General features: G+C 37.3%; 1 pseudogene; it reads left to right on the forward strand.

Moving 5' to 3' along the window:
- Window positions 1–4,238: 4,238 nt before the first annotated feature.
- LOC100594966 lies at window positions 4,239–5,614 on the forward strand (annotated as a pseudogene).
- The last annotated feature ends 9,638 nt before the right edge of the window (window positions 5,615–15,252 follow it).

Here is a 15,252-nt window from a genome sequence, read left to right on the forward strand (position 1 = left end):
AGATACAAAATCTGTATACAAAAATCAGTAGCATTTCTACTGACCAATAATAAACTAACAACAACAACAAGCCAATACCATTTACCATAACTACACACACACACACACACACACACACACACACACAGAGAGAGAGAGAGAGAGAGACAGAGAGAGAGAGAGAGAGAGAGAGAGAGATAGGGATAAATTTAACCGAAGAGTTGAAAGACTTCTACAAAGGAAACAAAAACACTGATGAAAAAATTGAAGAACACACAAATGAAAAGATATCACATGTTCATGGATAGGAAGAATTACTAACACCCAAAGCAATCTACATATTTAATGTAATTATTATCAAAATACCAATTACATTCTTCACAGAAATAAAAAAATCATAAAATTTTTATGGAAGTACACACACACATAAAATAACCAATAGCCAAAGCAATGATGAGCAAAAAGAATAAAGCTGGAGGCATTACAATATCCGACTTCAGTATGTATTACAAGGCTATGGTAACCATAATAGCATAGTATTGGCATAAAATTAGACACATAGGCAAACGGAACAGAATATAGAACCCAGAAATAAATCCATATGTTTACAGCCAACTGATTTTAAACAAGGCACCGATAGTATATACTGGGAAAATGAAGTCCTCTTCAATAAATTGTGCTGGGCCAATTGGATATCTATATGTAGATGAATGAATCTAGGTTCTTATCTTTCACTTAAATAAACTCAAACTGGATTAAAGACTTAAACATAAGACCCAGAACTCTAATACTGATAGATGAAAACATAGGGGAAATATTCCAGTACATTGGTCTGGACAGGATTTTTTGGCTAAGGCCTCAAAAACACAGGCAGCAACAACAAAGAAATACACAAATGTGGCAAGTGCAAACTAAGATTCTTCTGCACAGCAAAGGAAACAATTAAAAGAATGAAGAAACAACCTGTTGAATGAGAGAAAATATTTGAGAACTACTTATCCAGCAAAGGACTAATATGCAGAAGATTCAAGGAACTCAAACAACTCAACAGGAATAAAATAATAATCCCATTAAAAAATGGGCAAAGGACATGAATAGGCGTGTCTCAAAAGAAGATGTACATATGCCAACAGGTATATAAAAATGCTCATTACCACTAATGCATGGAAATTAAAATAAAAAGCACAATGAACTATCATCTTACTCCAGTCAGAATAGCTATTATAAAAAATACAAAAAATAACAGTAGCTGGTGAGGATGTCGAGAAAATGAAACTCTTAAACACTGTTAGTGAGAATGTAAATTAGTACAACCCCTATTGAAAACAGTATGGAGATTTATCCAAACAACTAAAAACAGAACTACCATATGATCCAGCAACCTCACTACTGGGTGTATATCCAAAGGCAAGGAAATTAGTATATCAAAACGATAACTTCACCCTTATGTTTATTGCAGCACCATTCACAATAGCAAAGATATGGACTTAATCTAAGTGTTCATCCATAAATAAATGAATAAAGAAAATGGGATATATATACATAGTGGAATACTATTTGGCCATAAGAAAGACTGAAATCCTATTATTGACGTAACATGATTGCGACTGGAGGTCATTATGTTATGTGAAACAAGCCAGGCACAGAAAGAGAAATGTTGCATGTTCCCACTCATATGTAGTAGATAATAAAGTTGATCACACAGAGGTAGAGAGCAGAATCATAGATACCAGAAGCTGGGAGGAGGACGTGGGTAGGAGGAGGGGGATGAAGAGAGCTTGGTTAATGGGTATAAAAAAATAGTCAATAGAAAGAATAAGTTCTACTATTCGATAGTAGAATGACTACAGTGAACAAAAATGTATTGCATATTTCAAAATAGCTGGAAGAAAGGACTTGAAATGAGCCCAATACATAAAAATGATAAATGCTTTAGATGATGGATATCCTAAAAACCTTGATTTGATCATTACAAATTCTATGCGTGTAACAAAATATCACATATATCTATAAATATCTATAAATATTATGTATCAGTAAAAAAGCAACTTGCTTGGAACTGATGATTTTTTTTTAAAAACAACTTATATTCTTCCAATCATACCATCTACAGCTGATAAGTGTCTATTTGCAAAAAAAAAAAATAGTCTCACTATGGCTTTGTTGTTAAACAGTCATGACTACTATGCCTATATAACATTATTGTATATTTTGTCTTATTTGATCCTTACAATAACCTTGTAACAAAGGTAGATCACAGAGTGTGTTATTTCCTATTTAGTTGAAGAACAGAGAGTTCTGTGATTTTTCCAGGGTTACCTCAAATTTGAGACTTAGAGGTATTGGACTTTTAAAGATGTGGGCAGCTGGTTCTGACTATTGCCTTCCTGCTGGTGAGACAGGCTACTGTCTATGGCTGAGAATATTGATTGAAGGCTTGACAGGGAAATGAGTTATAACCACTGTTTTATTTTTTTTTCACTGTTATTTATATGGTGAAAGCTGGAAGCCTGGCTCTTATGGCAAAAATAAAATATAAAATAAAATAAAATAAATAAAATAAGATAAAATAAAAAACTGCATACTTTGGGAATTCCTCTATTAGTTGACTCAAGGCTTCTCACTAGAAGTCAAAAATGTTTGCCTGTGTTCCTAAGTGAGAACCCAGGAGAAAGTGTGTGGCTATGATATGGGTAATAATCACTTTTAATGTCCAAAACTGAAGGACTGATATTCTCCTAAATAGGACTCTCGTTTTGTTTCCCATCTGAGAAAATGGTAATACTATTCTTTTATTGCTCAGGCCATGATTCTTAGAGATATTCTTCACTCTTCACTTTGTTTTTGTACTCAACGACTAATCCATCAGCAAACTCTGACAGCTGTATCCTGAAAATATATTCAGAATCTTACCAATTTTACTACCTTCATACTAAAATCTTGGTCCAAGACAATAATTATTTAAATGACCTCTTGAATTATGTCCTTGTTTCACCTTGATCTTCACTGTGTTCCAGGCAGCGTAGCCAGAGGGATCATGTTAAAACAATGGTCAGATCCTGTTTTTTCTTTGTATGAAACCAGCAAATGACTTCCTATCTCTCATAGAAGCCTAAATTCTAACAATGGCTGACAGCTTGTAGGTCATCTGCCTCTTCCACTTACCTATCCAAATTCATCTCCTACAGCTCTTCATCTTACTCACTCTTCACCAGGTGCACTGGCCTTCTCTCTGCCTCTAATATGCCAATATGCTTCTGCCTTGGAGCTTTGGTACACATTGTTCCTTCTGCCTGTAACCCTGTTGTCCCAGATAGCTGCATGGGCCCCTCCCTCACTTTTATCAGTCCAGATCTTTACTCAAATATGACCTTCTCAGCAAACCTTTCCTAGTCACCCTACATAAACTTGCATCCACAAGCACTCACTCCTGCTCTGCTTTTACTCCTTAACATTTCTCATCACCTCACATATAGTTTCTTGCTTGTTTGTTTAGATTGTTTATTTTATGTCTCACCTAGTAAAATAGAAGTTGAATGAAGACAAAAATTTGATCTGTATTTTTCATTGTTGTAGGCCCATCACTCAGCACAGTTCTTGTACACAGTTGGTGCTTGATAATTATTTGTTGAATGAATGAACTTGTTGAATGAGGAATTAATCTTCCTCATTTGGTGAATTAGGGTCTTTATTTTCTTCAGACTTTCAAAATAACAAGCCAGATATAAAATGGACCAAGCCTATCATTCGTTGTCTTGGGTGCTGAGTAAAAGTTATGCCGAAGATAGGCATAAAAGAAACAATAGAAATATGGAAATTGGTGATGAAGATATAATGTCATGTTAAATAATATTTTTTATCAGTTTAGCCCTTAATAATTTGCAAATAAATTTTATATGCATACTAAATTTAAATTTACCACTCTAAGATTTACAGGAAAAATATATTATTTCCTTTTTGCAAGTAAGAAAACAAAAATTTAGAGAAATTAGATAATTTGTCCAGAATCATACTACTAATACATAGCAGAGCTAGAATGAAGTCTTAGGATACACTTATCTTAAGGCTGAATCAGTGTTTCTTTCACTTTTCTCCCACATATATTTGAATTGCACATTTTAATGTCAATGTTTTAGTGTCAGGAAAATTAAAACTTTTTAAATCAAGACACAAAATGTCCTTAAAAGATGGGTTAGTTCTCGCTGAGACCCATCACCCTGACTCTACATAAGACACACCACTGGGATTCACCATGTGCCATGTGTGAATACATTTCAGTCCATACAGGGCAGGCAGGTGTCCAGATGGGCAATGCTAACCTGTTGAGAGCTCTACTGCCTGGAACATGAGATTCAAACTGATGGGCAGAAGCCGAGTGAAAAGACCATTGGTGAAGGGGATAGTCGATCTTCACCAGCTTCTTCTGTGAAACCAGTGCTAGAAAACATGTGTCCTGGACTTTTTGTGGATCTGGAGCCTATGGCCATTGATGAAATCTGAAATGGCATATACCAACAGTTCTTCCACCCAGAGTGGCTCATCACTGTAAAAGAGGATGCTCTCAACATCGATGTCCATGGTCACTATACCATTGGCAAAGAGATCAATGACCCAGTGCTGGACTGGACCTGGAAGCCATCTGACCAGTGCACAGGAGTTCAGGACTTCGTGGTGTTCCACAGCTTTGACAGGGGCACTGGCTCTGGCTTTACCTCACTCCTGATGGAGCGGCTGTCTGGTGACAATGGCAAAATCTAAGCTGTAATTCTCCATCTACTCAGCCCTGCAGGTGTCCACAGCCATGGTTGGGCCCTACAACTTCATCCTGACCACTCACTCACACCACCCTAGAGCACTCAGCTCGTGCCTTCATGGTGGATGATGAAGCCATCTATGACAATTGCTGCCACAACCTGGACATTGAGTCCCCAACCTACACCAATCTCAACTGCCTCATTAGCAAAGTAACCTCCTCCACCACAGCTTCTCTGCACTTTGACAAGGCCCTCAACATGAACCTGACAGAGTGTCAGATCAACCTGGTGGCCTGCACTCACATCTACATCCCCCTGGCCACCTATGCGCCAGTCATCTCTGCAGAGAAGGTGTACCACAACAGTTGTTTTTGGCAGGGATCGCCAATGCCTGCTTTGAGCCTGCCAGCCAGATGGCAAAGTGTGATGGTATGGCACTTTAGGGAATATGGCTTACTGGTATGGCAAGTGTATGGCCTACTGCCTGTTGTACCACAGAGATGTACCGAAGGATGTCAATGCTGCCATTGCCACCATCAAGACCAAGTGCAGCATTCAGTTTGTGGACTGCTGCCCCACAAGCTTCAAGGTTGGTATCAACTAACCGCTGCCCACTGTGGTGCCTGGGGGTGACCTGGCCAAGGTACAGTGTGATGTGTGCATGCTGAACAACACAATTGCCATTGCCAAGGCCTGGGCCCACCTGGACCACAAGTTCAAGCTGATGTATGTCAAGAGGGCGTTTGTACACTGGGTAGCTGGTGAGGGCATGAAGGACGGTGAGTTCTCCAAGGCTCAGGGAGGATATGGCCGCCCTGGAGAAGGATTATGAGGAAGTAAGCACCGACTCCTCTGAGGATGAGAATGAGGGAGAAGAATAGAACAGCTGCCTGGAACCTATTCATTATGTTTATTGCAAAATCCTTTGGAAATAAACAGTCTCCTTGCATGGTTTAAATAAATAAATAAATAAATAAATAAAATAGAAGGATTTAGTATCTTCAGCAAAACAGAACTTAACACCCAAAAGGATAGATATAAATTTTAAAATATTTTGTAATTTGTATTGTTTTACACAGAGAAAGCATAGGAAAATACGTAGATTTTGCAAAGGGTAATTGATGGGCCTTTTTTTTTTTCATGTTGCTTTCAGGAATGTGTGAGCAAACAGCCTATCTCTAGTGAAAAAAAAATGCAGACTATTGCTACATTAATATCGACATCCAGAACATGAAATCTGAAAACAAAATAACTATAAAATTATACCACACAACAGCTAAATTAAAGAAGCTGAGTATACAGCTCCGTATATGCTCACTATAAAGAGAATATTTTTGCAAATTAAAAATATGTGAATAATTGTCATGAAGAAGTAATTGCTTTTAAAGATAAAATAATTGGAGGCTGGTTTTGTTCTCAAATTACTCAGAACTTTGTTGGTGCTTCTGGAGCTTTGCAATGTTTTTGAACCTTTGCTCTTTCCCTGTACCTTCAAAATGTTGTTCAGGACTTTCTATTCTAAATGCTCTGAGGAAAGTACTGTTGCTCCCCTTAAGGATCAAATGTAGAACAAATCTGAGTGGCTGGTGACAAACTTCTACATCCCCACAACTATAAAATTAACATGTGGCAGTAGGTAATACTTTATTACTTATCTTCCTGAATAATTGTTCTAAAATATTATTTAATGGTGGTCTCTTGTTTTATTTAGGAGTTTATTTTTGTATCCTAACATAGTAAACAGTAGCAAATATAAATACACATAGAGTTACAGGGCATAGGAGAGAATCAGCATTTATTGTCAACTAATGACTATACACTTGGTATGCATTATTTTATAATTCAAAACAATACTTTAATGTGGGTATTAATATCTGTATTTACAGGAGAGGAACATGATATTCAGAAATTAAGTTTACATAGTTACTAAGGAACAGATACAGTAGGGTTTGAAGTTCATTTTATCTCCAGAGTGATTCATCTTCCAAATATACCCTTTTTGATCCCATAGTGTTTGGGAGATATGATCTTCCAACCAACTTGGGAATGATTGAAACCCTTAAAGACATCTTGGCAAATGACTCTTCGGCAAAACAAGTCTTATGACCAAGAACTTATTAATTTGTGGGCCAGAATATATTGTTAAAGCTAAAATAATTAACAAGTTCTTATGGGTATTTAGTCTAATTTCATCTCTGCCAGTTCCCGTCTATCATTTGAGGTCATACACAACAATAACTCTTCTAGTTAATTGCCTTTCGACTAATTGAAGAGAGCTGGTTTTCTCTTCTTTAGGTTAAGAATCTACAATTCATTTTAAATAATTCCTTAGCAAATAAACTGCCAATCAATTATTATCTATATCTGATAGAAATTCTGATAGGAACTCTGAGAGGAACTCAGAGGCAATTTTAATGTTAAACATTTAATGTCCATTTCATTGATGAAAGAACTGAAACCCTGATCAACTAAGTAAATTTTAAATTAAAATTAGGCTATCTTTTCTCTAAGAATAAGAGTCTATTCTTGATTTATTTGGGTATGTTACATGGCAAATTGAAGATCAGTGAATTCACATAGTGAAGATCAGTGAATACCTTCTGAATAAAAGTTTTTATTAATAACCTCGACAGACACTTTGAAATCAATTATTATAATTCTAGATTATGTTTTCCAACTATTTCCTAGGGCTGCTGTAACAAATTTCCACAAACTTGGAGGGCTTAAAACAACAGAAATCTCTTCTCTCACAGTTCTAGAGTCTTGAGGTCATAAATAAAGGTGTAGGCAGAATCATACCCCCTCCTAAACTTCCAGGATAGGATCCTTCCTTGCTTCTTCCACATTCTGGTGGCCCCTGGTGTTCCTGGGCTTGCAGATACAGCACTTCAATCTCTGGCTGCATCATCACTGATGTTCTCCCCTCACGCGTCTGTCTCTGTGTCTCTTCCACTATGACATCAGTCTTATTGGATAAGGGCCCACTCTACTTTAGTATGACCTCATTGGACTAATTATATCTGCAGCAACTCTATTTCCAAATAAGGTCACATTCTGAGGTACCAGAGTTAGGACTTCAATATATTTGTAGTGGAGAGGAGGCCACAATTCAACCCTCAGTCAAAAGTTAATTTAGGATGTGGAATATGTAAGGAGGGAGACTAAGTCTGTTTCTCCAAATCATTTCTAGATTTCATAGACCATCATTTATTTAACTTGTAATGTAGAAAATTCAAACATCATGAAGGGCTCTTTACCTAAAGTACACTGTACCTTCTTCGATAGCTAAGTTTTAGGAAGTCTGGGCACTTCCTGAAACTGAATTAAGCGTGTCTGTGTGTATGTGTGTCTGTGTGTGTGTGCATGTGTGTCTGTGTGTGTGTGTGCATTCTCCTGAGATAGCATTTTTAGCTTTCTTCAGAGTCAAGTGGTCCACCACTCTCCCAAATAGGAGAACCTAAAATAGACAAATCAAGACAGCTCTAGGTAATATAATGAATGTTGGCAAGGACAGATCCCCATTACTTAGACATTAATTTTCCAATTTTAACTTTCTGTTATAGGGGCCTATGTTTCTTAAAACTTTTAATTTCAGTGCACATCTAGAGCCTATGATTTATTTCATTCTATGCTTTGTAACTTTTTAACCACTTTTCCTTTTTTCATGATATCTGTCTCATTATTCATTTCCTCACAGTCATAAGCTCAGCTTTGCAAATAATGGTTAAGATTTGTGATAATCAAACCTATAATGGAATTTAATGCTTGACACTGAGCCAGTGTTATGTTTCATTCATCAAATATTTGGGTGGGCTTATTATGTTCCATCTAGACATTGTACCGGGAAATAGAGGTACAAAAGATTTTTTTTTTAATACTGTTCCTTTGACCTCGGGAGCTCATAATTCATCCAGCATTTAAAACACTTTATGGTACATGTGAATCATCTGGGAATCACAGTTAAAATGCAAGTTCTGATTCAGTAGGTGAAGAGGGAGAATTCTGAGATTCTACGCTTCCAATTAGTTACCAGATGGTGCCTATGCTGTTGGTCTATAGGCTGTATTTTATATAGCAGAGTTTGGTACAATCTTTCTCAACCAGACCTGGAAGAGAAGTAGGTTCTAATGTCCTAATAATACATTTTCTGTAATGAATTAATTTTATTTCAGTGTGCCTACAATGGTGTGTGATATGTACCATCCTTAAGAGAACTATGAAAATAGTCGTTAAATCATGTTTTTTTTCTTCTGTGCTTGGGTTGAAGCGCATATCAATTAGGATTAAATTCAGGTTTAACCAACCAGAAGTCTGTGAAATGATTTAGATACACAAGAATGATCTATCTTAACAGAGAGAAGCAGGGGTTAGTAGTCCAGGGTTCCAGAGAACTTTGTTTCTTTCTTTTTTTTTTTTTGAGACGGAGTCTCGCTCTTTCGCCTAGGCGGGAGTGTAGTGGCGCGATCTCGGCTCACTGCAAGCTCCGCCTCCTGGATTCACGCCATTCTCCTGCCTCAGCCTCCAGAGTAGCTGGGACTACAGGCGCCCGCCACCGTGCCCGGCTGATTTTTTGTATTTTTAGTGTTCTCAGAGTATACAGGCCAGGTCTGGTGTATGTTGTCTCAGGTTGTATGTAACACGGCTGCTGCTCTGCAAGCTCACATCCACTATCTAGGCCGAAGCCAGAAGAAGTGGGAAGAGAAAAACCAAAGGCCAGTGCCCTTCGTAAACCACTTTTAAAAAAAGTTTCTCAGCAGGTAAGCTACTCAATCTTTGAGTGTAGAGCTGGATCACATGGTCAGGTCGCTGCTAGCCAGAAGTGTGTGTGGAACCTGAGTATTTAAGCCCTATCTGCCGAGCTTTCACAGTAGAAGATGAGAAAGCAGTCGTAAATGATTCTGAAATGGGCAGTCCAGAACTGTGAGTTAACCACACTCATGGAATTGGCATGCCAAAAGCTAAACAGGAATCACTCACGCTAAAATGTACAACAATAATGTAAAGCAGAAATTCTTTTAAAATGTTCAAGCTTTTTAGAACCTCAAAGTTATAATTTCGGGAACTGCCTGTTCTGATTAGATACAGGTTTGGCTGTGTCTGAGACATCCACCTAATGCAAATAGAAGTGTGTTTCTCCTCTTGGTTTCCCAGGGTAATTTTCTTAGTTCTGCAAATTTTTTGTGTGTAGAAATAATACCTTAATGCATACATGAACACATACTTCATTTTTTACCTATAAAATATCAAAACCTTACATAAGAACATGAAGTTGTAAATAGTCTTAACATTGTAAGTACATTGTAGACAAAGCATTTGGAATATGTTATTCATTTTATTTATTTATTTGAGACATAGTCTCGCTCTGTCGCTGGAGTGTGTTGGTGCAATCTTGGCTAACTCCAACCTCTGCCTCCCAGGTTCAAGTGATTCTCATGCCTCAGCCTCTCAAGTAGCTTACTTGATTACAGGTGTGTATCAGCACACCCAGCTAATTTTTGTGGTTTTAGTAGAGGCAGGGTTTCACCATGTTGGGCAGGCTGGTCTTATACTCTTGACCTCAAATGATCTGCCCGCCTCAGCCTCCCAAATTGCTGGGATTACAGGCATGAGCCACTGTGCCTGGCCTGAAATAGATTATTTAAATATAGTTTTTCTTTTTCATTTTAAAATCAAGTTCTGATATTTATAGCTGGTTGTCTCTTTGACTTTAAAAGTCCACAAAATAATAATATCAATATATAATCTACCATGTCTTAAATAATTAATATATTTTAATACCATTTACCCTGCTAACCACCAGTTGAGGTCCTTATGTTTTCTATTTTCCTAATGAAAAAACTGAAGTTCAAAGAAGTTAAATAACTCCTGAATACCACACAGTTACTAAATGTCAGAGCTGGATTTGAAGCCACGTGGGTTTGAAACTTTCCAATGCCGCTCTCTCGTAGAAGGGATGTGTGGAATTTTCTCTTATTCTGCTTATAATTACCTTCATGAAATTCATGATGTGTGTGTGGAAATAGCAAGGACCCATTATTTATGTGCATTCACTTTAAAATTAGACCTAATTTTAACAATTAAAAATATGAGCTAGGCTTATTTGTTGGAAGTTAGAAATGTATGTATTTCTTAACACTGTTATTAGTAATAAAAATTAGGAAAAAAAGGAAAGAGCAGGAGCATCAGGTAAGTAAACATAGATGTGGGTGACATGTAAAGAAGGAAACTCAAATTCTGAATGAATTGCCATCTCTATGATATATAAGTAAAATAACATTTTACTTTAAAAAGTAACCAGGACATTAGGACTAAGTAAAAATGAACCATCAGCAGTTCAAGCATTTTAGATAGTAAATGAAATGAAATATTTAAATTCACATTTAAAAATTATAATTTTTGGTGGTTTTAGGTACAGACATGGAGGAAATCTGAACAATCTGATTATACAGAAAATCTAAATTTTCTGTATGTAAAAAATTTACCTCTACAATATAATGACTGTAATAATTAAAACAAATTTTAAATAAACTAAATATTTTTCTCTTTCATTCCATTCCACAAAGAATCATCAAGCACCTACTATATTCCAGTCCTTGAACCAGGTGCTAAGGCTGTACTGAGATGTACATGGTCCTAATCCTGCCCTAATAATTCAGTCTACTGGGTCATGAGATGAGAAAACAATTCAAGCACAATTCATGGGGCCACTAGGAGAGCAAACAGGAAATTACTTATTTAAGTCACTTTCAAAAAATTAATAACCTTCAAAATTAGTAACCCATTTTTAAAAAGTCCATTCCAAATGAATAAAATATAAGGCTTGAAGTCTATAAATGGGTAAAGTCCAATTTTCCTGAAAACTTTCCACTGCAAAATGAACACACTTGAGGAATACAGACACTGAGGCCAGCCTTAAATGAGTTAAAAGGTGTTGCATTAAAAAAAAAAAATAAATAAAGGAGAAGAAGGAAGTTTTGGTAGTTAAGAGAAAGGATAAACAGTTTATAGTTTCAAAGTTCTTCAACTTTAGAAGAGAGCCATAAGAAAGGACATAAAAATTGAACATATATGTGTGTGTGTGTACAGTTACATGTTTGAGCAGGAAGTTTGGCAGGCAGAATCTAAGAAGTGTGGAGGCAACTGATTGCCCCTGGGAGTTGGCAGGAAGCACACAGGCTGAGGATAGGAATTAGAAGTATTTGATAGCTCAGAGGAAATCATGGCACAGAGAGGGAAATAGTGTAAACACAAGGGTCACGAAATAAAGACAGAGCGCTTGGCTCCCTGGTGGATGTAGGCAGGAACAGAGGCCACAATCCAATAACCCAGTGTACAAAGCACCTCCATCACCGAAGCAGTGGCCTTGGCAGGAAGCATAGATCATACCATTGTGTCCTCATTTCTCTCCCCTGTCGGGAACAGACTTTATGACTAAACTTCAGATAGATGACATTACAGGAAAAAGATTGTGGGGCACAGTTTTAGAAAAAGAAGGAAGATTGCCTTGACCCCATTTCACCTAATAACCGTTATGCTACAGATCAGGTTTTGAAGTTAATGGTATTTATTTTGGCTTTTCATGATTGGAAACTGTGATGTGAATTTTGACATCAATATCTAAAGAATAGATTGAGGCTTTTGACTTTTTTTTTTAATTAAAAACTGATTATCAGAGATAGTTGTACCCTGAAGCTAATGAAGCTAAAACATCAGGGTCTCTCACTTGAATTTGGTCTTACAAGGCCCTGTGCTCAATTTTGCATTTGTAATTTTAATTCCTTTTCAAGTTGTATAAAGAATATCCTTTATAGAGAAATTGTTACAAATGCTCTACTTGGCTCATTTTGTCATTATTGACAGGTTTCGTGGGTGGGAACTTTTTTTGCCAGGCCAACGAACCCAAATTTCTACATTCAAAGTGAAAAGGACATGAAATTTCAACTACATTTCTAGAGGAATGAAAAGTATATTTTAATGTATTACATAAAGAAAATTGATGAATAAATTTTGAAATGCTGCAAACTGAAATCCAACAGGAAAGAATACTTCAGTTGCTCAAATACATGAGGAGAACTGTGATTGATATTTGTTGGTCTCTGATGTTTTGGCACTATATTACCTGGATAGATTTAATTTCGTGTACAAGCAAATATAATGTGAAAGAAATAATTTTGTAAATCAGGTTAAAAATCCTTAGTTTGATTCTTAAGCTACATTTTATTTTAATCTAAATGAATTTGATACCTCATTTGATTAAATATTCTATCACATAAGATGTTTTGGGCTGCAGGTAATAGAACACACAGGTCAAATGACATAAATTATAAGGGAATTTGTAATTTCACATAATAGGGTGCCAGATAGGGCTAGATGAGTCAGTCACAGAGCCACGGCTTAGTGATGCCATTGTTATTTTTTCATCTGAATTCCTCCCCATCATCAGCATTGTCACTCATGATCTCAATTCAGCTGCGATAGTTCCACAAGGCACAGGCAGGCACTGCCAACCCAGTGAAGGAAAAAGAGGTGATTTCTTTTGAGTCTCTTTTTCTTTTAGTAGGAAAGCATTAACCCAAAGCCTCCTTCCACTCGGGTCCCAGTTGGTCAGCATTGGTTTCATGTCTTGCCATAGCTGCCAGCTTTCCCAGTGGGCTGTGCCTGGCATTTCCAACCTCTAACAGGGCAGGTGGGCCTGGCAAGGAGAGTCAGGGGAATTGGGGAATACAGGGGTTGCAATCAAAGATTGCTACAATTTGCCTTTATTCAGGGGCAAAATTACTTATCCATTTGCTTAATTTTGGTTTGATGGGGTGAGATCTTTATTTTTTTCTAGTCTTTTGGGAATATTCTTCAGCTTGCCAACACCTCTGTGTTTTCCTCATCTGAATATTGTAATTTTTTATTTCACCATCCAGCAGCTTCAGTGGCCACAAATCTTTTTCCAGATTTGTCCGAAATGTTCAGACTTTTTATATTGATGAAAGTTCCTTTTACCTATAGCCTTTGCCAAGCTATAAGAAATCGACTAAAGTGTGATTTTATATCCCACTGTAGGCCAAGACAGTATGCTGCTGGTTACACAGCACAGGATGCCAACCATTTTACACACAATTGCTTGGACACAGGCCAGGACAATTGGCAATTCCTGTCTCTAGTTCAAATGCTAAGCTGCTTCCTAGAAGAGGTCACAGGAGGTCAGAGGATGTTCCCAAAGGACTTTCCTGTTCAGACTTATTGGGGAATATCAGACTAGCTCCAACTTCAGTTTAGGTGTTTAGCTGGTGTCTCCAATGTCTCATATATATTCAAAATGTTTGGGCACTGTTCCTGCACCTACAGGTGAAGGTCCAGCTCCACCCCTTACTTCCTCTAGAAAACTTTCCACCAGCATAGCAGGCCTCACTCAGCTGACTTCTGAGATTATATAATACTTTGTGTCAATATTACTCATTCAGTATTTAATCCTACTACATAATAAAAACTTTCAGATCAAAGACCACATTGTTCCATTTCTCATCACACTGTCTATGTACCTCATTGTCTAGCATAACACATACATTTATTGAATGAGTGAGTATAGGTTGCAGTAAAAGATAACATAAGGAAAATGCTCTAAAGAATAACAGTATCATGTGGCAAAACTACTAAGAAAAACTCAAAAACAACATAGAAACAATAAGTTACTACGTATCTAGTCAGTTACTGTGCTAGGAAGGGATACGATGGTGTGCGAAAGTGAGCAAGGCCTCTGCTTCTGAGGAACTTAAAATCCAGTGACAAAGAAATATAATGAATAATCATGAGTAAAATGTAGAAATTAAAACTGTGATAAGTGCTATGAGGAAAAAGAGTCTGTACCATATGCAGTACGATAGGACCTAACCTAACCTGCGGGTGAGGAATGACTTTCCTGAGCAAGTACCATTTGACTTGATACCTGCAGTATGAGAAGAAGATAATTGGATTCAGATAAGGTGTTCACATGCAAATGTAAAGTTGTGGCTAGAATCAAGAGCAAGGTTGATGATGGTAGAAAATGAAGCTGGGAAGAAGGTGCGCCAGAGATGACTAAACTAACTGTCCATCAGAATCTGTTTCCCCTTTGAGTAACAGCATGTAGCTGCCAAGCCAGACACTACATTTCCCAGTCTCCTTTGCATCCAATGTGGCCATGTGACTGGTTTCTCTCCAATGAAACATGAGTATAAGTGATGTCACCACAACCTAGACAGGATTTCAAGGCAGCAGGTATATCTCCTCCACAGGCTCATTCTCCATTCTGTGAGCTCTAATGGTGAGAGCAGTGTGATGCTGGAAGCTGTGTGATCCAAGAGGTTTTACCATCTTCAGCCTGGGATGCTCAGTGACATCTTACACATGACCCTCTGCCAACCTGGAGACCTTGTCCTGGTTTGTTACATTAGAGAGGGATAAACTTTCATCTTTAAATCATTGAATTTTGGAGAGATTTTTCCTAAGTTTGCTTATCCTAAATAATGCTAGGGAGTTTGGTCTTTGT

This window comes from Nomascus leucogenys, chromosome 7b, assembly GCF_006542625.1.
Source record: "Nomascus leucogenys isolate Asia chromosome 7b, Asia_NLE_v1, whole genome shotgun sequence".
NCBI lineage: Eukaryota > Metazoa > Chordata > Mammalia > Primates > Hylobatidae > Nomascus > Nomascus leucogenys.